The sequence below is a fragment of the Schistocerca cancellata genome, chromosome 6, assembly GCF_023864275.1.
Source record: "Schistocerca cancellata isolate TAMUIC-IGC-003103 chromosome 6, iqSchCanc2.1, whole genome shotgun sequence".
In the NCBI taxonomy this organism is placed as follows: domain Eukaryota; kingdom Metazoa; phylum Arthropoda; class Insecta; order Orthoptera; family Acrididae; genus Schistocerca; species Schistocerca cancellata.
In genome coordinates, this window is record NC_064631.1 from 93042111 (window position 1) to 93069383 (window position 27273).

Sequence of the window (27273 nt, forward strand, 5' to 3'; positions counted from 1 at the left end):
TTTAATTTTAAAGTGGTACGCCTAAGGATTCAATCAAGAACGCTTTAAACAAAATCTACGCCGAAATGGGATGGTGAACCCCCCCCCCACCCCCTTCTTGTGGGTGCCTACAGAAAGCGGACATTGTGGTGTCACCGCCAGACACTTGCTAGGTGGTAGCCTTTAAATCGGCCGCGGTCCGCTAGTATACGACGGACCCGCGTGTCGCCACTGTCAGTGATTGCAGACCGAGCGCCGCCACACGGCAGGTCTAGAGAGACGTCCTAGCACTCGCCCCAGTTGTACAGCCGACTTTGCTAGCGATGGTTCACTGACAAATTACGCTCTCATTTGCCGAGACGATAGTCAGCATAGCCTTCAGCTACGTCATTTGCTACGACCTAGCAAGGCGCCATTATCATTTGCTATTTATCTTGTGATGCATGTACCGTCAGACCGATGTTCACCAATTATGGATTAAAGTTAAGTATTCCAGAAGCTAAGTACCTTTTTTGCTAGTATAATCACTTTACCTGTTCCAGACCTCACGCCAGCCTGCGTGAGCTTAAACGTGTGCCTTTCGGCTTCCTCCTCATAGTGGCTTGGTTGTCTTGCCAAGTCACAACAGACATAACGACATTGTGATTGCTCACCAGCGACGGTAACACTCAACATACATTCTACTTTGTCAATGACTGAACCTGGGGTACATAGGACTGAAAGTAGCGCAATGCTTCTGTCCACCTCCAATGTCACTGTCTACAGACTATTATACAACTTCCTTAGCGTAGAAGTTGTGGAGATGCGACGGTGTGCGACTCCATCAAACCTTAAATTAAAAAAAGAGGCTCTGCTCCTATAGCAGACGCTACAAATGACGCGTGGTGTGCGCCAGGAAGACGTGCTTGTGAAAATTCTGAGAGTTTATGTTTCAAAGAGACTCAAACATGTTACTTAAGCCCACACACATAGTGTCACATATTCCTTTCAAAACTAGGAGACGAGTTCCTACAATGTTTGTCCCGAAATCAATCAGATAAGATATAGGCCGATCTGTTCCCTCATTCCTATCTGTCTGTCGTTACCACCCATCCCGTCATCCTTTAGCTCTTCTTCACAGTGAATCATGAGCTTTTTCTCATACATTTGGCTAAATTCTAATTGTTTCACACGCTCCTGTAACGTCTGCACGTTGCCGATGGATTGGACATACACCAATTTCTTTAAATGTTCCCCATGACAAGAAACGCAACAGATTCAGTTCTGATGAACGAAGAGTGCATGCTACTGGGCGTTTTCATCTGGTCCATCGCCATAAAAAGTTTCGTTGAAGTACTGTCGCACGATTCGTGGAAAATGTGGTAGTGCCCCGTCGTGCATAAACCACAATCGTTGTCTTTCTGCAAGGGTAAGGTTCTCCAATAGCGTTGGTAATGCATAGTACAGAAATAGGCAATACACAGCACCTGTTAATCTCTTTGATAAAGAGTATGACCCTATGTGTTTGTCACCGACAATTCCTGTCCATTCATTGACACTGGAGCGTTCCTGATGCCTCAACTTTGTGATTGCTCGAATGTTTGTATCTCCCACACGTGCGTTTTGTGGTGATTTACAATGTAATCTCTTGCGAATCCTCCCTCACCTGTAAAGATCGGAAAACTAGAGAAATTTAAGTTTATACGGAGGATTATCGACAGTAGTTCTACTCTCGCATCATCCACGAATGGGTAAAAATGATCATGGTAAACGTTATATCTTTGTCGCATACCATAACAGAGCTTGCAGGGAGTGAACGTAGACGCAGAATCGGTTGCCGTGGTCTGCGCAAGTATTCTGAATTTTCTATGCTGACTGAAAGGGATATAAGGTTATGAAAATGACGAAATTCCAAAACAGTAATTGTGTTCTGAGTGCCCGAAAGTACATCAAAGAAATAAGCATTCAAGGATACTGAAATCTTTAAATTTTCAACAACGACTATCATCTTTCGTCCAAGAACGAGGAAGCCACGGATTTAAGTGAAACAAAGACGCGAGACGAATAGACTCGGTAGTATGGAACGGTAATAAAAAATCACAGATCGCAGAAAAAGCGCCAACGACCGGTCCCAGGGATTTCTCGCGCTGCAACGTGCCGCGGCCTGTATGCTCTATCATCCTTGCTTCCACAATCCATTTATCTCACAAACGAATAAATGCCGACGATGTAGACAACTGTTGCGAAAATTCGTAACGCAATACCTTTATGTAGCCGGCTTTAGTCGAGGGTGAATGAAATGGACTTTACATTTCCATTTCACAGCAATAACGCTGAGCCATGAGCCCATCAATCATACTACGTTTCCGGGGCGCAATTAGCTAAAAAGAGAGAACAGAGGCGGGCGCTCGCTCATGTTGCAATGGCCGGGGAGGAGCGACTCACTCCTTGTTAGCGTTCGACATTCGATAACGCTGCGTCGCACTGGCTTGCATTCTGCGCTGATGGCTTTTGTATGAGCTCCAAGCTGGATGACACAGAAACGATACCCAAATATGAAAAGAGATCTGCGCCGCTTCGTGTCGTATGGAACAACGTTTCTCGTGATTAAAAGTACTATACGGGGATGGGACACGGAAGGGGGGGGAACCTGATAATGCCGTCAGAGCAATAGAGGACGTAGATTGCCCAAAACTCTGCAAGCCTGCAGATACCGTAAGTTGGACGTGCACCACGGTCCAATTACGTCCGTATAACGAAGGCCATTGCATCTCCAAAGGGTCACAGCTTGTTTCGTGATGATAACGCACAACAGACACATCAGAGCAGTGGTAAAGGGAACTCCGAAGATTTAGGACACAACAGGAGACGGAGTATGCAGTTATGGGAGGTTTCAGCAAACTGAGCATTATTTTGGAGTGATAATGGAACAAACATTACTGGCAAGTGAGGGTTTCCGGAGGTATGAGGCACCGGATGTCCACAGACAGGTCACGCAGTTCACGTAAATTACGGACTGTTAAATTCTTCATGCATGTGGCCATATTGTCGGTACTTGCTTTAAAATTCCTGAGGATATTTTTGTTCTGTCGTTGCAACTACAAGAAAACGCGCGTTTTTCTCGCCAGACGCGTTTCCTTGTATTAAAGCAGAGCATCATCAGCGGTCTGTAATTAGAGATATTTACAATTTGATTTCCCTTTAAGATGTGGTAGTTTGTGATCGCGGATTTGGGTCCGATAGCGTTCCAGACGTGTTCCATCATGTTCCGTTCAGACGAATTTGGTGGCCAAAGTATCAGCGTGACATCGTCATAATGTTCCTCACATCTCTGTAGCACCACTCTGGCCTCGTGAAATTTTCATTTATCCTGCTGAAAGAAGCCATCGCGTTTGGGGAAGACACCACGTTTGGAGTGATGCGGTCTGCAATAATGTTCGCGTAGTCCACAGCTGTCACGATGCGTTCGATTTTCTACAGGTGCCATGACAGTCTACGTGATTGTCCCCCGTAGCACAATATTGGCCTCCAACAATCTGCGAGCGAGGCGTGGCGTATGTCTCGAGCACCCGTACACTTAGATGAAGGCGTTTCCGGACATGACCAACGACCTGGTGTAGCGAGAAACTTGATTTATCCCACCGTATGACACGTTTCCATTCATTCACTTTTCAATATCGATGAAACTGTGCCCACTGCTATCTTAATTGACGATGACGTTTGGTGAGCATCTAGGGCTCGTCTGTTTCCGAGCCCCAACATTGAGCGCTGTGCGGGATGCTTGTAAGAACACTAGTGGCTGCACCAGTATTATGTGCTGTCGTTAGATCTGCCACAGATCGCCGCCTATTCTGCGTTACGAGCGGGCTTATCTCTTACCGCCAAGTCATGTGACGAGACGTGGACGGACAACACCTTCGCCGTCCTTCAACGACTTTCCATAGATGCTCAGGACATTAGCACGCGAACACCCAACAGCTTCGCCGTTTCCGAAATGCTTGAACGAGTCAGAGTCGCCTGTGTCACTGGATTTGCCCATGTGCGGACCTTTTATCGCTAGACCGACCCCCCCCTCCTTTCACCACTGTTCCACTTACATACTTTCCTTACAACGCCATGTGCCCGCAAAGCCACCATGTGGCGTTCAAGCTCGCGGTGAGAAGTGCTCGTGATGTTTTGGCTCGTCAGCGTATTTTATTTATTCGAGTTTCGATAATCTTAAATGGTTCAAATGGCTCTGAGCGCTATGGAACTTAACATCTGAGGTCATCAGTTCCCTAGAACTTAGAACTACTTAAACCGAACTAACCTAAGGACATCACACACATCCATGCCCGAGGCAGGATGCGAACCTGCGACCGTAGCGGTCGCGCGGTGGCAGACTGAAGCGCCTAGAACCGCTCGGCCACTCCGGCCGGCGATAATCTTAAACATCATTTCGTTGGATAGTTCTGATTATCTGTTTCTATGTTCAATACGCTATCTACAACCAAGCATTATTACAAAGGTTTATTGTGATGGCAGAAATTTAGTTAAGAAGAGCAACAACCGATCATTTGTCATATGATTTAAATTATTCCGAAGCTATTTTGACGTTGTGTAGCATTTAATTACGATTAATGTATATACTGCCATTATCCAGAATTGAATCCAAAAAAAGTCAGTTTCTTAGTAGGACGTCTGTAATTAACTTATAAGGGGAGATTAAAAAGTTTCGCCAGCCGGTGTGGCCTTGCGGTTCTAGCGCTTCAGTTTGGAACAGCGTGACCGCTACGGTCGCAGGTTCGAATCTTGCCTCGGGCATGGATGTGTGTGATGTCCTTAGGTTAGTTAGGTTTAATTAGTTCTAAGTTCTAGGCGACTGATGACCTTAGCAGTTAAGTCGCATAGTGCTCAGAGCCAGCCATTAAAAAGTTTCCGTCCGAAGACTGTATAGTCCAGAATCGGCGTGCCAGTCAGGCAAAATTGCCGTGAGCAGTGCGAGGCAATCAACCCACCGAGGCACCAGGTTGGAGATACTCTTTTGATAAAACACCGTGTCCCGATGCGTGATGAAGATCATAATTACCTACTGTACATCCCCGCCCGGCATGAATCGTCGACCCTTCAAGGTCTTTCTTTAAAGGACCGAAAGCGTGGTAATCGCATGGGAAGAGATCAGGACTATAGGGCGAGTGCTCGAGTATCACCCACTTTAGTGGCCTAACTTCTGAGTTAAAATTTTTGCGGTGTGGGGTTGTGCGTAATCAAAAGCACTCGGCGCACCATTGCACAACGGTGGTTTTCGACGCCCATGCTGCCTCCTACACATTATTCACTATCCGATGGATGTCTACCAGTGTTTTTCCTTCGGCAGCCAAGGAAAGAATAACAGTACACTGGTCATGTTTCGTTGGTAGTAACGTCAAGACAGTTCTCGTTTCCACACTGACAGCAAGCACATCGGGCCCACACGTACGCCACACTAATTCCTTGCCTACACGTCGCTGCTTATATAACCCGCGTTGGAGTCGCGCTACGTTGCATATTCTCTGCAGCGGCGCCCTCAGACGCAAATTTTTTGACAGCCAACTCTTTTTATGGAGTGTAAAACACTTAGAAACACTCTGCAGTTATAATCGTTAATGTTTATAGCATTAATGGTAATTTAGAGACCATTTTGAGACGATTGTGTATAGTAGCTACTGTTTTAAGCGACTTTGGTACTTTAATCAGTTTTTAAATTACGGGTGCAAAACGTTTGAGATACTGTCAGACTGCCTAAGATGACATTGTCATTCATGAAAGAAATGTAATCTGAGCCAAAGAAACTATTATATAAATGTTCAGTGTCACGCCGAGATTGTTTTATCTGTAACGGTTAAAAATTGATGATTCATGATTCTCTAAGACGCTCTCTCTCTCTGTCTTTCTCTCTCCCTTTCTCTTGAGCCGTACACCAAGGGCTGAATACAATAAGCAGGTTCAAGTGGATATAAGTCATAATAACTAAGCAGAGTGCATGTGCTTGCACATGATAGGTCAGCATGGAGAGCTGCATCAAACCAGTCTTTGGGCAACAATAACAACAGCAACTTCAGCGCTATATACAGACAGATATATCTGACGAGTAGCCGATGGCTGCTAGACGAGTAAAACACGCAAAATAAAGGGAAGCTGTAGGCTACTTTGCTAAAGAAAGTTACTAACACAAACAAGGATCTGTGCTTTTCAAATCTTGCATAGTTCTGTTTTGATTCAAACGTGGAGTAGTTGTTGCTAGGCAGATTTCAGTAGGGGGCACATGCAGAACTGGAACACTATTTATAATGGGCCGTCATATGATAACGAGACGGATGGAAAAAAGTATGTAAACTGTATATTATTTCAAAAGTGATGGATAATACTGTTAATACATTTATCCCACTGTGAGACAAGATGGTCAGTGCTCTCATGGAAAAATGTTTGCGGCTGCCTACGGAACCATGATTGTACCCATGTATTTACCCCTTAGTCCGAAAAAAATCGACGGCCACAAATGACTATCACCAGGGCTCCAAAAATGTGGAAACGCATGGGGAGAGATCGGAACTATGTGAAAGATGTGCAGGGGTTTCTGACCGAAACTTCTGTAGCGTAGTCGAAACAACCTTTGCAACATGTGGGTAAGCATTATCCTGCAACACAATAATGTCGCCGGCCAGATATCCTGGGCGCTTGGACTTACGGCACGCTTTAACTTTTGCGGAGTGTAGACGTACGGCTGCGTATTAATTGTGGCGCCGTGTTCCAAGAAGTCAATGGGTAGCGGGCCTTTGGAGACAGAGAAGGCGGTCATCATGACTCTCCCGGAGCTGGCGTGCTTGTTGTCTCGACTACGATGCAGAAGTTTCGGTGGGAAGCCTTTAACATCCTCCATTAAGACTCGATCTGCCTCGATGGAGCGCTGAAGAAAGACATTCAATGCCGTCAATTTGTTTCGGACAAAGAGGTGCACGGCTGGGTACATGAACAGTTACGGCGATTACTTTTGAAACAATAAACAGCTTACTTACTTTCTTCCATCTGTTTCGTTTTCATTCCCCTTATAGTTGTTGGCAAGAATTAAATCTTTCGTAACGCACTCTGGTTCAACTCTTACGGTGCCAGCGATTCCATCATTCCTAGTTAGAAAGCGTTAGCAGTATAAACGAAATGATAGCGCTCGTCTTATTGTTGTTTACAGACTTTTTTCTTCAAATGTCAAACTCTTCCTTTTTCAAGGGACAATACAGGAATTACGTGGGTGACAGTCAGGGAAAGCATGTAGACATAGTCGCTATTTGTGATGTTCGCCCTAAATGAGACTCGAGCTCTTAGTGAAAATTCCCATTGGGAAGAACTGCAAAATCTGGGGTGAGTATGTAAGGTCGTTTAGACACGGAACGACTGCAAGGTTGCATTCAGTCTTTAGACCGCGCGAGAGCTATAATCGACCTGGAAAAGTTTCTTTCCTCGCGTGATATACGCAACAGTGTGTTGATGCATTATTCAGCAGAGGCCGTAAGTATCTGGCGCCGCACATTACAGACAATTTGTATGCAGTGCGTGTGCCCCAAGTTGGGAAGACGTGAACTCGCAAGTAGCTGAGGTACGTGGCGAGGGCGTGGTCCGGGGGGGCGGGGCTCCTGTGTGTGCGTGCGTGCGTGGCAGGTGAGCGGGGGAGGATGGGAGTACCTGGCGCGGACCGCGACACGACGCATTAGTCGGCTAACAAGACGGGCCCGCTAAGCAGGCCAGTGCGTGCGCCGCCTAAGTTACGCGGCACAATCTTTACAGGCCTCCTGCCATGTAATTAAATTCTGCATCCTAGTCCCACACCCGTCTACCTGCAGCGTTGTCGTCGTCGTACACAGCTTACCTTTGTGCGTGGCATAAAGCACAGCATGCGAAACACCAAGACAGCCCAGTAAAATGCTTCTTGTTTGCTCCCTAACTTTCTCGTAGAAGCACGTTGTAGACATGGCCGAACATTGCTTCCCAACAGCCGAGCATCTGCTCGCGCTGTAACTAGCCGCGCCTGTGTGCTAGCTTTGTCTGTTATTGTGATTGCTAGGACCAGTCTCAGGTTGCAGGGAGAAGGACCTTTTTGTTCAGTTGAAGATGATGTGTCGATCCTTCCCTAATCCTCCCAAATGGGTGATGGTCGGAGCCGACTATGCTCAAGACAAGGGCGAGCAATTCTCCATGTCGGTTCATATTTTCTAACATTCTTTCAGAAAACCTTCTAAAATCCCTAGCAGGAAGTAGCACTTTACAGAAGCGGTATAGGCAGGAACAGGAAACGGCCAGTGCAAATGCTCCTGAATCTGACTGAAAATCCACTGTCATCCATTGCGGGATTGGCGTAGCAAGTTGCAAACATTTTGTGGCGAAATTTGTAATGAAATGGCTATTATTTCGAATAATCGGAATTTAGTGATCACTTATTATCAAAGGGATGGCGTTCCCAGTAACAAAGTCTGCAAAGCATTCGAATGCGCGTCGTATTCTGCTTAGGCACTTGGCTGTTTCTCTTGGCGAGAGTTGTGGGTTAGTGACCGTGGACTTGTTAGGTAAAAAGAGGTCTCAGATCACAGTGTGGAGCCATTAGCATGCTGAAGGAGGTGCTTGGATAAAGACGACTGACGTGGCTAAGGTTAATTGATGTCAATAAATTTCATAAGTTTCGGTGCAAATTTGAGTCCGGGGTTTTTTGCGCGTTTTTGCTGTTGACTTTAAATAGTATTGTTATTTTGTTGCCAAGGAGATTATTGGTGGAACTTGCTAAGAGGCATTTGGTGAAAATTTATGAAATGCAGGCAGCGTACATATTCCAGTCCAGTTGTCAGATGTCGGACTCTTGTAGAAAGTGGTTGGACTTAAATTATTGAGTTTGGAGTAGAGAAAAGTTTAGCGCTGTTTATCGTGTCAAAGACTAGTGACCGTAATGCAGACTGATCTTTTGTAAGGATCGATCAAAAAGTATCCTTCTGAGGGCGTTGCTGCAGCGGATATGCAAACCAGCGCGACCAGATGCGGGTATATAAACACCGACATGCAGGCAAAGGGTAAGACACTCGAGGACCCGCCCTACAGTCCTAATCTCTTCCCATGCGATTATCACGCCTTCGGTACCTTGAAAAAGGCCTTGAACTGTCAACGATTCCTGTCGGACGAGGATTTGCAGCGGGCCGTTACGGACTTCTCGACGCAGCAGGGCACGGTTTTTACCAAACGTGTTTCTTCAACCTGGTGCCTTTGTGGGATGGTTGCCTCATTGCTCACGGCGGTTTCACTGACTTGGCATTCCGATTCTGAATCTACGGCCTTCGAACAGAAACTTTTAGATCGCCCTTCATACAAGTAATAGCGAAGAAACTGATTCGGCTCCGCCAATAAACATTTTCGATTAAATCTGGGAAGCAGCACTGGGCATAATTGCACACAGCCACGTGGATCCCGTCAGGAGCCATGAGTGTGGTTTAATGCGACTAAAGGAAGGCTCCGAGGCACGAGCGAAAGGAACGCCTAAGTGAGCCGCAAGGAATATCGTTACTTTATTGAAGAATGCCATTACTCCTGCGGCCAGCGCGGAAATGAGGATAAATCAGAGAGACCTCGTAGAGTCTCAACCGTGATCATTCGCGACAGCACAAGCTGCTACTGAAATTCGAATTATATTAATACCTTCAGCTGCTGACAGGCGAAATTAGAATTATACAGGGTGATTCAAAAAGAATACCACAACTTTAGGAGTTTAAAACTCTGCAACGACAAAAGGCAGAGCTAAGCACTATCTGTCGGCGAATTAAGGGAGCTATAAAGTTTCATTTAGTTGTACATTTGTTCGCTTGAGGCGCTGTTGACTAGGCGTCAGCGTCAGTTGATGCTAAGACGGCGACCGCTCAACAGAAAGCTCTTTGTGTTATTGGGTACGGCAGAAGTGAATCGACGACAGTTGTTCAGCGTGCATTTCGAACGAAGTGTGGTGTTAAACCTCCTGATAGGTGGTGTATTAAACGTTGGTATAAACAGTTTACAGAGAATGGGTGTTTGAGCAAAGGGAAAAGTTCTGGACGGCCGAGAACGAGTGATGAAAATGTAGCACGCATCCAGCAAGCATTTGTTCGCAGCCCAGGAAAATCGACTCGCAGAGCTAGCACAGAGCTGCAAATTCCACAATCAACTGTATGGAGAGTCCTACGAAAAAGGTTAGTTATGAAACCTGAACGTCAACTACCCGAGGCGATGGATCTGCCGCCAGGCAGACCGTGACAGAGCACATCACTGGCCTCCAAGAAGCCCTGATCTTACCTCCTGCGATTTTTTCTTATGGGGGTATGTTAAGGATATGGTGTTTCGGCCACCTCTCCCAGCCACCATTAATGATTTGAAACGAGAAATAACAGCAGCAATCCAAACTGTTACGCCTGATATGCTACAGAGAGTGTGGAACGAGTTGGAGTATCGGGTTGATATTGCTCGAGTGTCTGGAGGGGGCCATATTGAACATCTCTGAACTTGTTTTTGAGTGAAAAAAAACCTTTTTAAATACTCTTTGTAATGATGTATAACAGAAGGTTATATTATGTTTCTTTCATTAAATACACATTTTTAAAGTTGTGGTATTCTTTTTGAATCACCCTGTATATTAATACCTTCAGCTTCCCCCCATGAACCATGGACCTTGCCGTTGCTGGGGAGGCTTGCGTGCCTAAGCGATACAGATGTCCGTACCGTAGGTGCAACCACAACGGAGGAGTATCTGTTGAGAGACCAGACAAACATGTGGTTCCTGAAGAGGGGCAGCAGCCTTTTCAGTAGTTGCAGGGGCAACAGTCTGGATGATTGACTGATCTGGCCTTGTAACACTAACCAAAACAGCCTTGCTGTGCTGGTACTGCGAACGGCTGAAAGCAAGGGGAAACTACGGCCGTAATTTTTCCCGAGGGCATGCAGCTTTACTGTATGATTAAATGATGATGCCGTCCTCTTGGGTAAAATATTCCGGAGGTAAAATAGTCCCCCATTCGGATCTCCGGGCGGGGACTACTCAAGAGGATGTCGTTATCAGGAGAAAGAAAACTGGCGTTCTACGGATCGGAGCGTGGAATGTCAGATCCCTTAATCGGGCAGGTAGGTTACAAAATTTATAAAGGGAAATGGATAGGTTAAAGTTAGATATAGTGGGAATTAGTTAAGTTCGGTGGCAGGAGGAACAAGACTTCTGGTCACGTGACTACAGGGTTGTAAACACAAAATCAAATAGGGGTAATGCAGGAGTAGGTTTAATACTGAATAGGAAAATAGGAATGCGGGTAAGTTACTACAAACAGCATAGTGAACGCATTATTGTGGCCAAGATAGACACGAAGCCCATGCCTACTACAGTAGTTCAAGTTTATATGCTACCTAGCTCTGCACAGGATGAAGAAATTGATTAAATGTATGATGAGATAAAAGAAATTATTCAGGTAGTGAAGGGATATGAAAATTTAATAGTCATGGGTGACTGGAATTCGAGAGTAGGAAAAGGGAGAGAAGGAAACATAGTAGGTGAATTTGATTTGGGGTTAAGAAATGAAAGAGGAAGCCGCATGGTAGAATTTTGCACAGAGCATAACTTAATCATAGCTAACACTTGGTTGAAGAATCATGAAAGAAGGTTGTATACATGGAAGAATCCTGGAGATACTAGTAGGTATCAGATACACTCCTGGAAATGGGAAAAAGAACACATTGACACCGGTGTGTCAGACCCACCATACTTGCTCCGGACACTGCGAGAGGGCTGTACAAGCAATGATCACACGCACGGCACAGCGGACACACCAGGAACCGCGGTGTTGGCCGTCGAATGGCGCTAGCTGCGCAGCATTTGTGCACCGCCGCCGTCAGTGTCAGCCAGTTTGCCGTGGCATACGGAGCTCCATCGCAGTCTTTAACACTGGTAGCATGCTGCGACAGCGTGGACGTGAACCGTATGTGCAGTTGACGGACTTTGAGCGAGGGCGTATAGTGGGCATGCGGGAGGCCGGGTGGAAGTACCGCCGAATTGCTCAACACGTGGGGCGTGAGGTCTCCACAGTACATCGATGTTGTCGCCAGTGGTCGGCGGAAGGTGCACGTGCCCGTCGACCTGGGACCGGACCGCAGCGACGCACGGATGCACGCCAAGACCGTAGGATCCTACGCAGTGCCGTAGGGGACCGCACCGCCACTTCCCAGCAAATTAGGGACACTGTTGCTCCTGGGGTATCGGCGAGGACCATTCGCAACCGTCTCCATGAAGCTGGGCTACGGTCCCGCACACCGTTAGGCCGTCTTCCGCTCACGCCCCAACATCGTGCAGCCCGCCTCCAGTGGTGTCGCGACAGGCGTGAATGGAGGGACGAATGGAGACGTGTCGTCTTCAGCGATGAGAGTCGCTTCTGCCTTGGTGCCAATGATGGTCGTATGCGTGTTTGGCGCCGTGCAGGTGAGCGCCACAATCAGGACTGCATACGACCGAGGCACACAGGGCCAACACCCGGCATCAAGGTGTGGGGAGCGATCTCCTACACTGGCCGTACACCACTGGTGATCGTCGAGGGGACACTGAATAGTGCACGGTACATCCAAACCGTCATCGACCCCATCGTTCTACCATTCCTAGACCGGCAAGGGAACTTGCTGTTCCAACAGGACAATGCACGTCCGCATGTATCCCGTGCCACCCAACGTGCTCTAGAAGGTGTAAGTCAACTACCCTGGCCAGCAAGATCTCCGGATCTGTCCCCCATTGAGCATGTTTGGGACTGGATGAAGCGTCGTCTCACGCGGTCTGCACGTCCAGCACGAATGCTGGTCCAACTGAGGCGCCAGGTGGAAATGGCATGGCAAGCCGTTCCACAGGACTACATTCAGCATCTCTACGATCGTCTCCATGGGAGAATAGCAGCCTGCATTGCTGCGAAAGGTGGATATACACTGTACTAGTGCCGACATTGTGCATGCTCTGTTGCCTGTGTCTATGTGCCTGTGGTTCTGTCAGTGTGATCATGTGATGTATCTGACCCCAGGAATGTGTCAATAAAGTTTCCCCTTCCTGGGACAATGAATTCACGGTGTTCTTATTTCAATTTCCAGGAGTGTAGATTATATAATGGTATAACAGAGATTTAGGAACCAGGTTTTAAATTGTAAGACATTTCCAGGGGCAGATGTGGACTCAGATCACAATCTATTGGTTATGAACTGTAGATTTAAACTGAACAAACTGCAAAAAGGTGGGAATTTAAGGAGATGGGATCTGGATAAACTGAAAGAACCAGAGGTTGTACAGAGTTTCAGGGAGAGCATAAGGGAGCAATTGACAGGAATGGGGGAAAGAAATACAGTAGAGGAAGAATGGGTAGCTCTGAGGGATGAAGTAGTGAAGGCAGCAGAGGATCGAGTAGGTAAAAAGACGAGGGCTAGTAGAAATCCTTGGGTAACAGAAGAAATATTGAATTTAATTGATGAAAGGAGAAAATATAAAAATGCAGTAAATGAAACAGGCAAAAAAGAATACAAACGTCTCAAAAATGAGATCAAGAAAGTGCAAAATGGCTAAGCTGGGATGGCTAGAGGACAAATGTAAGGATGTAGAGGCTTATCTCAATAGGGGCAAAATAGATACTGCCTACAGGAAAATTAAAGAGACCTTTGGAGAAAAGAGAGCCACTTGTATGAATATCAAGAGCTCAGATGGAAACCCAGTTCTAAGCAAAGAAGGGAAAGCAGAAAGCTGGAAGGAGTATATAGAGGGTCTATATAAGGGCGATGTACTTGAGGACAATATTATAGAAATGGAAGAGGATGTAGATGAAGATGAAATGGGAGATACGATACTGCGTGATGAGTTTGACAGAGCTCTGAAAGACCTAAGTCGAAACAAGGCCCCGGGAGTAGACAACATCCATTAGGGCTACTGACGGCCTTGGGATAGCCAGTCCTGACAAAACTCTACCATCTGGTGTGCAAGATTTATGAGTCAGGCGAAATACCCTCAGACTTCAAGAAGAATATAATAATTCCAATCCCAAAGAAAGCAGGTGTAGACAGATGTGAAAATTACCGAAATATCAGGTTAATAAGTCAGCAGCAAAATACTAACACGAATTCTTTACAGACGAATGGAAACACTGGTAGAAGCCGACCTCGGGGAAGACCAGTTTGGATTCCGTAGAAATGTTGGAACACGTGAGGCAGTACTGACCTTACGACTTATCTTAGAAGAAAGATTAAGGAAAGGCAAACCTACGTTTCTAGCATTTGTAGACTTAGAGAAAGCTTTTGACAATGTTGACTGGAATACTCTCTTTCACATTCTATAGGTGGCAGGGGTAAAATACAGGGAGCGAAAGGCTATTTACAATTTGTACAGAAACCAGGTGGCAGTTATAAGAGTCGAGGGACATGAAAGGGAAGCAGTGGTTGGGAAGGGAGTGAGACAGGGTTGTAGCCTCTCCCCAATGTTATTCAATCTGTATATTGAGCAAGCAGTAAAGGAAACAAAAGAAAAATTTGGTGTAGGTATTAAAACCCATGGAGAAGAAATAAAAACTTTGAGGATTGCCAATGACATTGTAATTCTGTCAGAGACAGCAAAGGACTTGGAAGAGCAGTTGAACGGAATGGACAGTGTCTTGAAAGGAGGATATAAGATGAACATCAACAAAAGCAAAACGAGTATAATGGAATGTAGTCGAATTAAGTCGGGTGATGCTGAGGGAATTAGATTAGGAAATGACACACTTAAAGTAGTAAAGAGTTTTGCTATTTGGGGAGCAAAATAACTGATGATGGTCGAAGTAGAGAGGATATAAAATGTAGACTAGCAATGGCAAGGAAAGCGTTTCTGAAGAAGATAAATTTGTTAACATCGAGTATAGATTTAAGTGTCAGGAAGTCGTTTCTGAAATTATTTGTATGGAGTGTAGCCATGTATGGAAGTGAAACATGGACGATAAATAGTTTGGACAAGAAGAGAATAGAAGCTTTTGAAATGTGGTGCTACAGAAGACTGCTGAAGATTAGATGGGTAGATCACATAACTAATGAGGAGGTATTGAATAGAATTGGGGAGAAGAGGAGTTTGTGGCACAACTTGACAAGAAGAAGGGACCGGTTGGTAGGACATGTTCTGAGGCATCAAGGGATCACAAATTTAGCATTAGAGGGCAGTGTGGAGGAAAAAATCATAGAGGGAGACAAAGAGTTGAATACACTAAGCAGATTCAGAAGGATATAGGTTGCAGTAGGTACGGGGAAATGAAGAAGCTCGCACAGGATAGAGTAGCATGGAGAGCTGCATCAAACCAGTCTCAGGACTGAAGACCACAGCAACAACACCTTCAGCTTCTGTTAGGCGTTGATATGTATCAACGGGGACAGGTGAAAATGTGTGCCCCGACTGGGACTCGAACCCGGGATCTCCTGCTTGCATGGCAGACGCTCTATCCATCTGAGCCACCGACGGCACAGAGGATAGTGCGACTGCAGGGACTCTCTCGCGCACGCCTCCCGCGAGACCCACATTCTCACCTTGTATGTCCACACACTACATTCGTGGTGTCCCCCCCCCCCCCCCAACACACTCATCACTCGTTGAAGACATTCTTACCAAGTCCCGTAAGGGTTCGGGTAATATGTTGCCAGAACTATATACACTCCTGGAAATTGAAATAAGAACACCGTGAATTCATTGTCCCAGGAAGGGGAAATTTTATTGACACATTCCTGGGGTCAGATACATCACATGATCACACTGACAGAACCACAGGCACATAGACACAGGCAACAGAGCATGCACAATGTCGGCACTAGTACAGTGTATATCCACCTTTCGCAGCAATGCGGGCTCCTACTCTCCCATGGAGACGATCGTAGAGATCCTGGATGTAGTCCTGTGGAACGGCTTGCCATGCCATTTCCACCTGGCGCCTCAGTTGGACCAGCGTTCGTGCTGGACGTGCAGACCGCGTGAGACGACGCTTCATCCAGTCCCAAACATGCTCAATGGGGGACAGATGCGGAGATCTTGCTGGCCAGGGTAGTTGACTTACACCTTCTAGAGCACGTTGGGTGGCACGGGATACATGCGGACGTGCATTGTCCTGTTGGAACAGCAAGTTCCCTTGCCGGTCTAGGAATGGTAGAACGATGGGTTCGATGTCGGTTTGGATGTACCGTGCACTATTCAGTGTCCCCTCGACGATCACCAGTGGTGTACGGCCAGTGTATGAGATCCCCACACCATGATGCCGGGTGTTGGCCCTGTGTGCCTCGGTCGTATGCAGTCCTGATTGTGGCGCTCACCTGCACGGCGCCACACACGCATACGACCATCATTGGCACCAAGGCAGAAGCGACTCTCATCGCTGAAGACGACACGTCTCCATTTGTCCCTCCATTCACGCCTGTCGCGACACCACTGGAGGCGGGCTGCACGATGTTGGGGCGTGAGCGGAAGACGGCCTAACGGTGTGCGGGACCGTAGCCCAGCTTCATGGAGACGGTTGCGAATGGTCCTCGCCGATACCCCAGGAGCAACAGTGTCCCTAATTTGCTGGGAAGTGGCGGTGCGGTCCCCTACGGCACTGCGTAGGATCCTATGGTCTTGGCGTGCATCCGTGCGTCGCTGCGGTCCGGTCCCAGGTCGACGGGCACCTGCACCTTCCGCCGACCACTGGCGACAACATCGATGTACTGTGGAGACCTCACGCCCCACGTGTTGAGCAATTCGGCGGTACGCCCACCCGGCCTCCCGCATGCCCACTATACGCCCTCGCTCAAAGTCCGTCAACTGCACATACGGTTCACGTCCACGCTGTCGCGGCATGCTACCAGTGTTAAAGACTGCGATGGAGCTCCGTATGCCACGGCAAACTGGCTGACACTGACGGCGGCGGTGCACAAATGCTGCGCAGCTAGCGCCATTCGACGGCCAACACCGCGGTTCCTGGTGTGTCCGCTGTGCCGTGCGTGTGATCATTGCTTGTACAGCCCTCTCGCAGTGTCCGGAGCAAGTATGGTGGGTCTGACACACCGGTGTCAATGTGTTCTTTTTTCCATTTCCAGGAGTGTAGTTATATGGAAATGGTGTCTGTTCTTTCGGACATAAAGCGTCTGCCATGTAAGCAGGAGATCCCAGGTTCGAGTCCCGGTCGGGGCACACATTTTCATCTGTCCCCGTTGATGTATATCAACGCCCGTCAGAAGCTGAAGGTATTAATATATAATTCTAATTTCGTTCTAGACGGTTGCAGGTCATCAATGGTGTCCGTTCTTTCGGATATGTCCGAAAGAACGGACACCATATCCATATCAGCATATAGTTCTGGCAATACCGGCCGTGACCTTCCTCTTCTGTGCGGATGCACACTTATTACCCGAACTCTTACGGGGCTTGGTAAGAATGTCTTCCACGAGTAATACGTGTGTTGGGTAGGGATACTACGAATGTAGTGTGTGGACATACAAGGTTGGAATATAGGTCTCGCGCGAGGCGTGTGCGATAGAGTCGCTGCAGTCGCACTATCCTCCGTGCCGCCGGTGGCTCAGATGGATAGAGCGTTTTCCATGTAAGCAGGAGATCCCGTGTTCGAGTCCCAGTCGGGGCACACATTTTCACTTGTCTCCGTTGATATATATCAACCGCCCGTCAACAGCTGAAAGTATTAACACATAATTCTAATTTCGTTCTAGACGGCTTCAGGTCATCAATGGTGTCTGTTCTTTCAGACATGTCCGAAAGAACAGACATAATATTCATATAAGCTGCTACTGGGTTCCAATTAACCACTTTTCAAATTTAAGCTAGGCGTAGTGTGACTGCACTGAGAGGACGATCGCAATGATGGTTAATGACCTGTGTTCCCGCTCATGACGGGACGCTTCTCTGGGGTCTCCCCAGATCTTCAATACTACCACCATAACGTACCAAAAATTTTGCTGGTGCAATGTTCTGCAAAAGTGCACCAGTCACACCTACCGTATTTTCCACCAGGTAAAAGAAATTTTCTGACAGGAATAAACGTGTAAGAGGAACAGATAACGGAGCTAACGTTCGCTGAAGACATAGTTCTTCCGGCCGGATGTAAGCAAGATAAATCTTTATAAAGGAATGGACAACAAACAGTGTGTTAACCTAGGATGACCGATTGCTAGAGGGGTTTGCAGACTGAGGGAGGGGGGGGGGGTTAACAAACCACACCTGCCTAAAGCAGTGCAACCATCTTAATCTGTGCTCCACGCTTCCGCGAGAGCATAAGTCACGCATGACTGAGGTAAAAATCTAATTCCAACAATTACAAACACTGACCACAAGGAAAGGAAACAGCAGGCCTAACGAAGCAAAGTGAAGTACAACACAGTATTATAGCAGACAACTATCTCATACACTCCTGTCAGCTGGGTGGTGTTGGCTGCAATCAAAAATAAGTGACTACTGGTCAAAGATGTCCGACTTCTACTAGTTCAGGACTAGAGAGCCCATTGGCCAACATAAAGTTCACACGATGTACTTAGCACAGAGCAAAAAAGGATATCAGAGCAAAAAAGAAGTTGTTGAAAATTAGTATGAAGGAGAATAATGACGCGCTGAAAATCAAAATTAGGAACAACACTCTAGTGGCAGAACTGGAACATTCTCCTAAATGTTCAAATGTGTGTGAAATTTATGGGACTTAACTGCTAAGGTCATCAGTCCCTAAGCTTACACACTACTTAACCTAAATTATCCTAAGTACAAGCACACACACCCATGTCCGAGGGAGGACTCGAACCTCCGCCGGGACCAGCCGCACAGTCCATGACTGCAGCGCCTTTAGACCGCACGGCTAATCCCGCGCGGCAAACATTCTCCTATGTAGGGAGTAAGTTTACGCAAGGTGGTCGAAGCAAGGATATCAGAAATACACTGCCACAAAGCAACAAAGCTTTCTTCACTAAAATATTGGTATAGTGATATACAAATGATGAAGACATTACAAAGTATACGTCTGGAGCACAAAATTGTATGGACGTGAAGCTCAAAAAATGGTTCAAATGGCTCTGAGCACTATGCGACTTAACTTCTGAGGTTATCAGTCGCCTAGAATTCAGAACTAATTAAACCTAACTAACCTAAGGACATTACACACATCCATGCCCGAGGCAGGATTCCAACCTGTGACCGTCGCGGTCACGCTGTTCCAGACTGAAGCGCCTAGAACCGCTCGGCCACACCGGCCGGCCGCGAAGCTTGGACCTCGAAAATAAAGAAAAGTGGAATTATTTGAATTTGAGGCCAGTACAGGATGTTCAAAATTAAGTGACAAGATAAAATAAGAAACGAAGTAGTAAAAAGAGCAGTTGAGGAAACCCTCGCCAGATGAAGCGGTGGGTCAGAGGACATCATGAGATTTTAGAAAACATAACTGTGTATAGAGGAAAACAGTAATGTGTTGACCAGCATAGAGGACGTCTTTGTTAAAAACTGGGTGAATATGATATTGACATGGAAACATTTCCAACATTTCCCTCACTCCATACTCGATCCCCCCCCTCCCTTCTCTCTCTCCGTCTCTATTCACCCCATTTCTCTCGCGAATGTTCGAGTTGAACCGAGAAGCTGAGTTCCGATCACGTCCAGATACGGAATGAGTAGTCAAATAGCAGGAATGCGCATGCGCAGGAGTAGATAGGATGATGATGATGATGATGATGTTTGGTTTGTGGGGCGCTCAACTGCGTGGTTATCAGCGCCCGTACAATTTCCCAACCTTTGCTCAGTCCAATTTCGCCACTTTCCTGGATGATGATGAAATGATAAGGACAACACAAACACCCAGTCATCTCGAGGCAGGTGAAAATCCCTGACCCCGCCGGGAATCGAACCCGGGACCCCGTGCTCGGGAAGCGAGAACGCTACCGCGAGACCACGAGCGGCGGACAGGAGTAGATAGGAGGTATGTAGGAATAACGCAGTGCACTTCCAGTCTCGTTACGGCAGTGGTTACCGCGCAGTGCTGTGACAAAGTTACTGCTTTCATACTGCCTCTCGCCAACTGCGAGGATTATGGATTTATCTGATTTTTGCACTTTCAGAAGCAATCTCCAGCAGATATGTATCGCCAATTGCGCCACGTATTTGGTTTGAACATTATGAACGACAGTATGGTCAGACGATGATGCAGGAAATTTCCTGAGGAGCAGGGACCATTACAGTCGATGAAAGTGCTACCTAACCTTCCATGAATGAACCTGTTAAAAACGGTTATACCTCGGTCATAACGTAATGGTGATTATTTCTACTTGCAGTTTGTAGGAAAGACTCAGCGTGCTGTTGCATTTGGCTCCAATTTTTAGCCACACATCCTGGCGAAGGGATTCGTACGGTCTCAGGTGATATTTCTTTTTCTCATTGCGCTTTGCAAGAGCTTCGACAACATAACTCCCTCTTAGGCCGCAAAACGTAGTTAGCAAAATACATTGGGCCTGAAGGTGGAGCCTGGCAGAATGGATGTTATCTGGAGGGCATTGTTGACTGTGGGCACTCTTAGATCACAGTTGACCTCGACGGGTAACAGCAACGCACACGCCGCAGTGTCGGAGGCAGCAGCGCTCAGAGAGGGGAGCGGTGGTGTGCGCCTGGCGGTTTTTCCGGGTCCCGGTGCGGCGGCGTAGCGGCGCAGTATTTCAGGCGTTCCCACCTGCGGCCCGGGCTCCCGCAGGAGCAGGAAATTAAGCTTTATCTATTGCTAGCCGGCCGCCGTAATGGCCGCCGTGTCACGCATTAGCGCCGCCAGTCCCTCTGGCAGGGGGTTCCCCGGACTCTCTGCGAGGGGCGGGCCGCTCAAGGAGCTCGCAGGGGACAAGCGCGGCCGCAGCAATCACTGCGCATTCTGCACGTTATCCTTGATACGGGAGAGACTAGTCGTTCTGGTGTTACGGGAGTGACCAGTCCCGTTGTATGCAAAAGCTGCAGCACTGTTCGCAGTACGGGTCGGCAATTGGCGGTCCGCGGCCCACATCCAGTCCGTAATTGGTTTCAGTCCGGCCCACGGATGAAAATCGTGCGCTCGCGTTGTATTTCGCCCGGAACGCATTGTCGTGTATTTCCGGTGACGCTCGGCTCTCGGATTTGCAGTTCATGACACAGACCAGAGGAAGTTTTGTGCACGCCGTGCATGCGCAATGTCAATTTTGCAACGGAAGTTTTTAAGACAGCTATTGTAAAACGTAGTAACTAAAGAAGCAATGTTCACCACGCATAAATAAATGTAAACATCTCAAGGAGCACTCTCAAAACCACGTATTTTGAGGCGTAATTTGTTGGCATGGCACGTCGGAAAATGGTGCCATTCATTTCGATACGTTATCCCATAAACATTAACGTTTCGGACGCTATAGTTTCCACCTTATGCGCTGGGAGCGCTGCTGTCGCATCACCTGACATGGCGGCGAGTGAATTAGGACTGTTGATATTTTTCAAAATATCTGGAATCCGATACATCGATATTTAGAAAACATCATTATATGCCTCCTATCTAAAGAGAAAACGTATCGATATATCGGTTCGTCGACAGGGAAAGTTTCGAAACTACGGCCTTTAAAAATATCGACTGCACATTCTAAATACGCTGCCTGTTTTAGAGCTGTATGTTTAAGCACTTATTTATTACTACATATTCTATACATCAATAAGCTTATCCCCCCTTGTAACAAGAATTGAACCGAAAACGATGCACGTTTACTATTGGAGATAAATAAATAAAAGGTGCCCGCCTTCCATAGCTTACACATATCAAAGACAATGCGATACGTATCTTTGGAACGATCAGTTACTAAGTGAGGCGTTTTTGTAATGAAAGAAAAAAGTCTTCAGTGACTTCAATTGTTTTCGAGATATGACATGGTACGCTTATATTAGGTGAGAAAATTTCTCTCGTATCAAACAGATAACGTAACTCCGGCACTAATTATAATCAATAGCACGTTTTTAACATGCTTTAAGACACTAAACAGATGCGTAAAACACTGAATTTCAGATTTTTAAGAGGTTTTTGCTGGAGACAAGGATTTTAAACCAGCTGTCTGTCACTAGGAAGAGCGGAGCGCTGTAGGGCTGCCTGCCGAAAGGATATTTTCGAACGAAAACTATCGTGAACTTAACAACACCCCGTGGGCGAAGAAATTTAGCTTCATTCATACAAAATTTACGCAATGTTCCAGCCTATTCCCCTGCCTGAAAATTTTTAAGCAGTTTATTTCTTCAAGATAAGAAGAGGAAAAAATGGTTCAAATGGCTCTGAGCACTATGGGACTTAACATCTGTGGTCATCAGTCCCCTAAAACTTAGAACTACTTAAACCTAACTAACCTAAGGACATCACACACTTCCATGACCGAGGTAGGATTCGAACCTGCGACCGTAGCGGTCACGCGGTTCCAGACTGAAGCGCCTAGAACCGCAAGGTTACAACGGCCGGCCTAAGAAGAGGACTGCGAGGAAAGTTTTCAGCAAGCAAAGAGCATGCTTGAATGACATTCGGACCAGACTGTATGCCAAGCTGAAATCAGAACGATGGGTTAGGTGGAGCATTTCTGAACCATAAACTATATTTTGCAAACTTCATATTCAAATGTCAACCTGAGTTTCCCCCGATTTCCTCAAACACATGTCGCCGTAGGCTAGGATCGTTTCCCCAACAACGCAAAAGGCACTCCTTACCTCAAACTTGGTACAATTCAAGCTCTCTCTCTCTCTCTCTCTCTCTCTCACACACACACACACACACACACACACACACACACACACTTTTACACGACAGCTATTCAACCTGTCCTCGCCTTTATACCTATATATTTATTTACTGCATTACTGCCTTCACGAATAAGGCTGTAGACCCTACTATCGATATTCTTTCGAGATTTTCACGACGGCAAGTATTTGGCACAGTGTGGGTGTAATTTCCCAGTCAATGAATACAGTAGTACACTCTGCAGTAATAGTGGTCGAACGCGCATGTATACTACACTTGGAGAGTTGAAGAGAATGGCATAGATAGCGACCAAAATTGCTTACTCGTTACTAGCAGAAATCAAACATGTGGCTACTCACACAAGTCAGAATATTAGAGGAACTATAGTGACTGAACAATACAGCAGTAGAGCAGGACACCTGTTTTAATCATCAGCAATGTCATATCGGGTACGAGGGTGGCAAAGAAATGGAACCCAGCGAGGTGGCGCAGTGGTTAGCATACTGGACTCGCATTCGGCATAACGATTCTTCAATCCCGCGTCTGGCCATCCTGATTTAGGTTTTCCGTAATTTCCCTAAAATCGCTCCAGGCAAATGCCGGGACGGTTCCTTTGTAAGGGCACGGCCGACTTCTTTCCCCGCCCTTCCTTAATACGATGAGACCGATGACCTCGCTGTTTGGACTCTTCCCCCAAAACAACGCAACCCGGAATTATGGACAAGAAAGTATCAAAATTTGGAAATATTTGTGGAACAACTAATAGGTACTCCAGAAACACACACAAAAGAACACGAATGAATTTTCATAAAATAATGACCGCCCCACCCTACAATGCGGAAGTGAGTCATGGGTAATATGCATACGACATGAAAGTAAGATCCAGGCAGCTGAAATGAGATTTCTTAATGATTTGTCAGAGTAGACAGATTAAGAAAATAGCGACATTAGGAAGCAGTTAAACAAACTGAACGTTTGAAATAAAACTGAAGACAACAAGGGAAAATGGAGTGAATATCTCGAAGAATGAACAGTGTTTGCAATGCTTGAGATATATGTATTTCGACACGCCACATTTTAATGCTGACAGAACGGGGCGGCGCAGTGGAAAGGCATTGGAAAATCAGTCAGGGGAGTTGGCTGTTCAGTCCACGTCCGGGTCTACAGATCTATGTTTCCCGTGATTTATCTAAATCACTTATGATGAATACTGGGATGGTTCCTTTGAAAGGCAACAACGAATTTTCTTCCCCATACTGCCTGAAGCTGAGCTTGCAGCTCCTCTTTAATAAAGAGGTTGTCGACAGGACGTTAAATCTTAATCTTCCTTCTTTCTCTGTTTAATGGAATTTTGTTTTAAAATAGCTGATCAGAGAGATTATCCGCCAAACAGATGTGCTCTCTATATCAGCTGAAGATGCCACAGAAGTGGTGCGTGTTTTCACCTTTGTATATATTCTTCGGTTTCCGGAGTAAAGTTTTGGTTGGAGATTTTGTTCTGTGCAATTTTAACCTAGGGAGCAGCCAGCTGTATACGAGAATCATTTCTCATTTGGTTACTCATTTGTTTACTGAATTCTTTAAGTCCTTCGCAAAAGCAAAGAAACTGCAATATAAGTGATGTGTCAGAACAGGAAAGATGAATAAGTGTTCATAGCCCTTATATGACGAACACGCGAAAATCATTTCTTCAACTTCCTAAGGATAGCACATCACACTTCCGAGTTGATCGTTGCAGCATGAGGGAGGACATCAAATACACTCCTGGAAATTGAAATAAGAACACCGTGAATTCATTGTCCCAGGAAGGGGAAACTTTATTGACACATTTCTGGGGTCAGATACATCACATGATCACACTGACAGAACCACAGGCACATAGACACAGGCAACAGAGCATGCACAATGTCGGCACTAGTACAGTGTATATCCACCTTTCGCAGCAATGCAGGCTGCTATTCTCCCATGGAGACGATCGTAGAGATGCTGGATGTAGTCCTGTGGAACGGCTTGCCATGCCATTTCCATCTGGCGCCTCAGTTGGACCAGCGTTCGTGCTGGACGTGCAGACCGCGTGAGACGACGCTTCATCCAGTCCAAAACATGCTCAATGGGGGACAGATCCGGAGATCTTGATGGCCAGGGTAGTTGACTTACACCTTCTACAGCACGTTGGGTGGCACGGGATACATGCGGACGTGCACTGTCCTGTTGGAACAGCAAGTTCCCTTGCCGGTCTAGGAATGGTAGAACGATGGGTTCGATGACGGTTTGGATGTACCGTGCACTATTCAGTGTCCCCTCGACGATCACCAGTGGTGTACGGCCAGTGTAGGAGATCGCTCCCCACACCATGATGCCGGGTGTTGGCCCTGTGTGCCTCGGTCGTATGCAGTCCTGATTGTGGCGCTCACCTGCACGGCGCCAAACACGCATACGACCATCATTGGCACCAAGGCAGAAGCGACTCTCATCGCTGAAAACGACACGTCTCCATTCGTCCCTCCATTCACGCCTGTCGCGACACCACTGGAGGCGGGCTGCACGATGTTGGGGCGTGAGCGGAAGACGGCCTAACGGTGTGCGGGACCGTAGCCCAGCTTCATGGAGACGGTTGCGAATGGTCCTCGCCGATACCCCAGGAGCAACAGTGTCCCTAATTTGCTGGGAAGTGGCGGTGCGGTCCCCTACGGCACTGCGTAGGATCCTACGGTCTTGGCGTGCATCCGTGCGTCGCTGCGGTCCGGTCCCAGGTCGACGGGCACGTGCACCTTCCGCCGACCACTGGCGACAACATCGATGTACTGTGGAGACCTCACGCCCCACGTGTTGAGCAATTCGGCAGTACGTCCACCCGGCCTCCCGCATGCCCACTATACGCCCTCGCTCAAAGTCCGTCAACTGCACATACGGTTCACGTCCACGCTGTCGCGGCATGCTACCAGTGTTAAATACTGCGATGAAGCTCCGTATGCCACGGCAAACTGGCTGACACTGACGGCGGCGGTGTACAAATGCTGCGCAGCTAGCGCCATTCGACGGCCAACACCGCGGTTCCTGGTGTGTCCGCTGTGCCGTGCGTGTGATCATTGCTTGTACAGCCCTCTCGCAGTGTCGGGAGCAAGTGTGGTGGGTCTGACACACCGGTGTCAATGTGTTCTTTTTTCCATTTCCAGGAGTGTAGAATATCACTTTCAGAGTTCCAGAAGACGGTCGCTATGAGTTTACCGTTTGAGGGTGCAGTTTCGAACTTTCTCTTCGAAGGCGAGGTGATGTGGCGTCACTCAATGCTTTCTCTCCGTTTCTAAATTATGAACGTAACGCACTAGCAATGCCGCACAGATGAACCTTCGTTGCTCTTTATGGTCTTCTGTTAGGTAGCGAGAAACCCAGCGGACACACAGCTTTGAGTAGTTCAACTGGTGGACGAGCATGTCAGCACTGCCAACAGAGACGTCTAGTTGAGCAGCGAGGTGTTTGTTTGTGATCCGAATGAGAGTGTCCGCACGTTCCAACACGGCACGCATCGCAGCTGTGTGCAGCGCGGGAGATCGGACAGGTTTGCGCGACCTTGTTGAGATGATGACAAGACGCTTTGCCCAACGACTCGTCATGCTATTGTTCACTTTCAGGTCTGCGTAGACATTCTGAAAACGCTTATGAACATCTGGGATGCTTTGGTTTTTCGCCAAAAGAAACTCAATGGCTGCTCTCTCTTTGGTACACACCTCCGTTACACTACGTTTAGCGCCGCCATGTAACAGAGCATCATGAAACTATACGGGCTGAAGCAAGAATATTCCATGATGTCCCAGAACAAATTCAGCATTTTTTAACCGAAATTGGTCCAAAGGAAAATGTGTTGCATTAGTTATTAAACGCCCCTCTTAATATTTTGTAAATCTTCCCCCCAGCTCCACTGTAATTCTTCTGGATCTTAGTATATGCTTCACGTTTCCAAATGGTCTCTTTCCATAGATATCCTCCCCCTAAATTCTTCTGTACAGCTTCCGTTCCATGTCATTATACTTCAACGGGGCAGAAAGGATTTTACTTGTTTTATGTTCTTTCCGTCTAGGAATAAGTTAACTGGAGCTTCCTTCTTGCTTATTCTCATTGCTTCGTCTTTACTATAATTCTATTTACTCCATATTCAAATGGCTCTAAGCACTATGGGACTGAACACCTAGGTCATCGGTCCCCTAGACTTAGAACTACTTAAACCTAACTAACCTAAGGACATCACACACATCTGTGCCCGAGGCAGGATTCGAACCTGTGACCGTAGCGAAAGCGCGATTCCGGACTGAAGTGCCTAGAACCGCTCGGCCACAGCGGCCGGTTTTACTCCATATTCCTTGCCCCTTCTTGCAGTACTCTTAACCATATTCTGTAGCTCCTTTTCTGATTCCGCCAGCACAGCTTCATCACCCGCGTATTTTATGGTCTTTATCCTGTCTCCTCGATTACAATACTACCAACTGTAAGATTTGTCAGTGAAATGGCGCATTCTCATCAATAAAAATTCCATTGTTGTTTGGAAACT

General features: G+C 46.9%; 1 protein-coding gene and 1 non-coding gene across 12 annotated transcripts in view; both read right to left on the bottom strand.

Annotated features, from left to right (window-relative positions):
• The window catches only part of LOC126088583 (titin), a 1213778-nt gene that overhangs the window by 419004 nt on the left and 767501 nt on the right, over positions 1-27273 (bottom strand). The window lies entirely within an intron of this gene.
• Positions 15387-15461, bottom strand: Trnaa-ugc (transfer RNA alanine (anticodon UGC)). The gene has a single exon. It is a non-coding gene; the product is annotated as a tRNA-Ala (tRNA).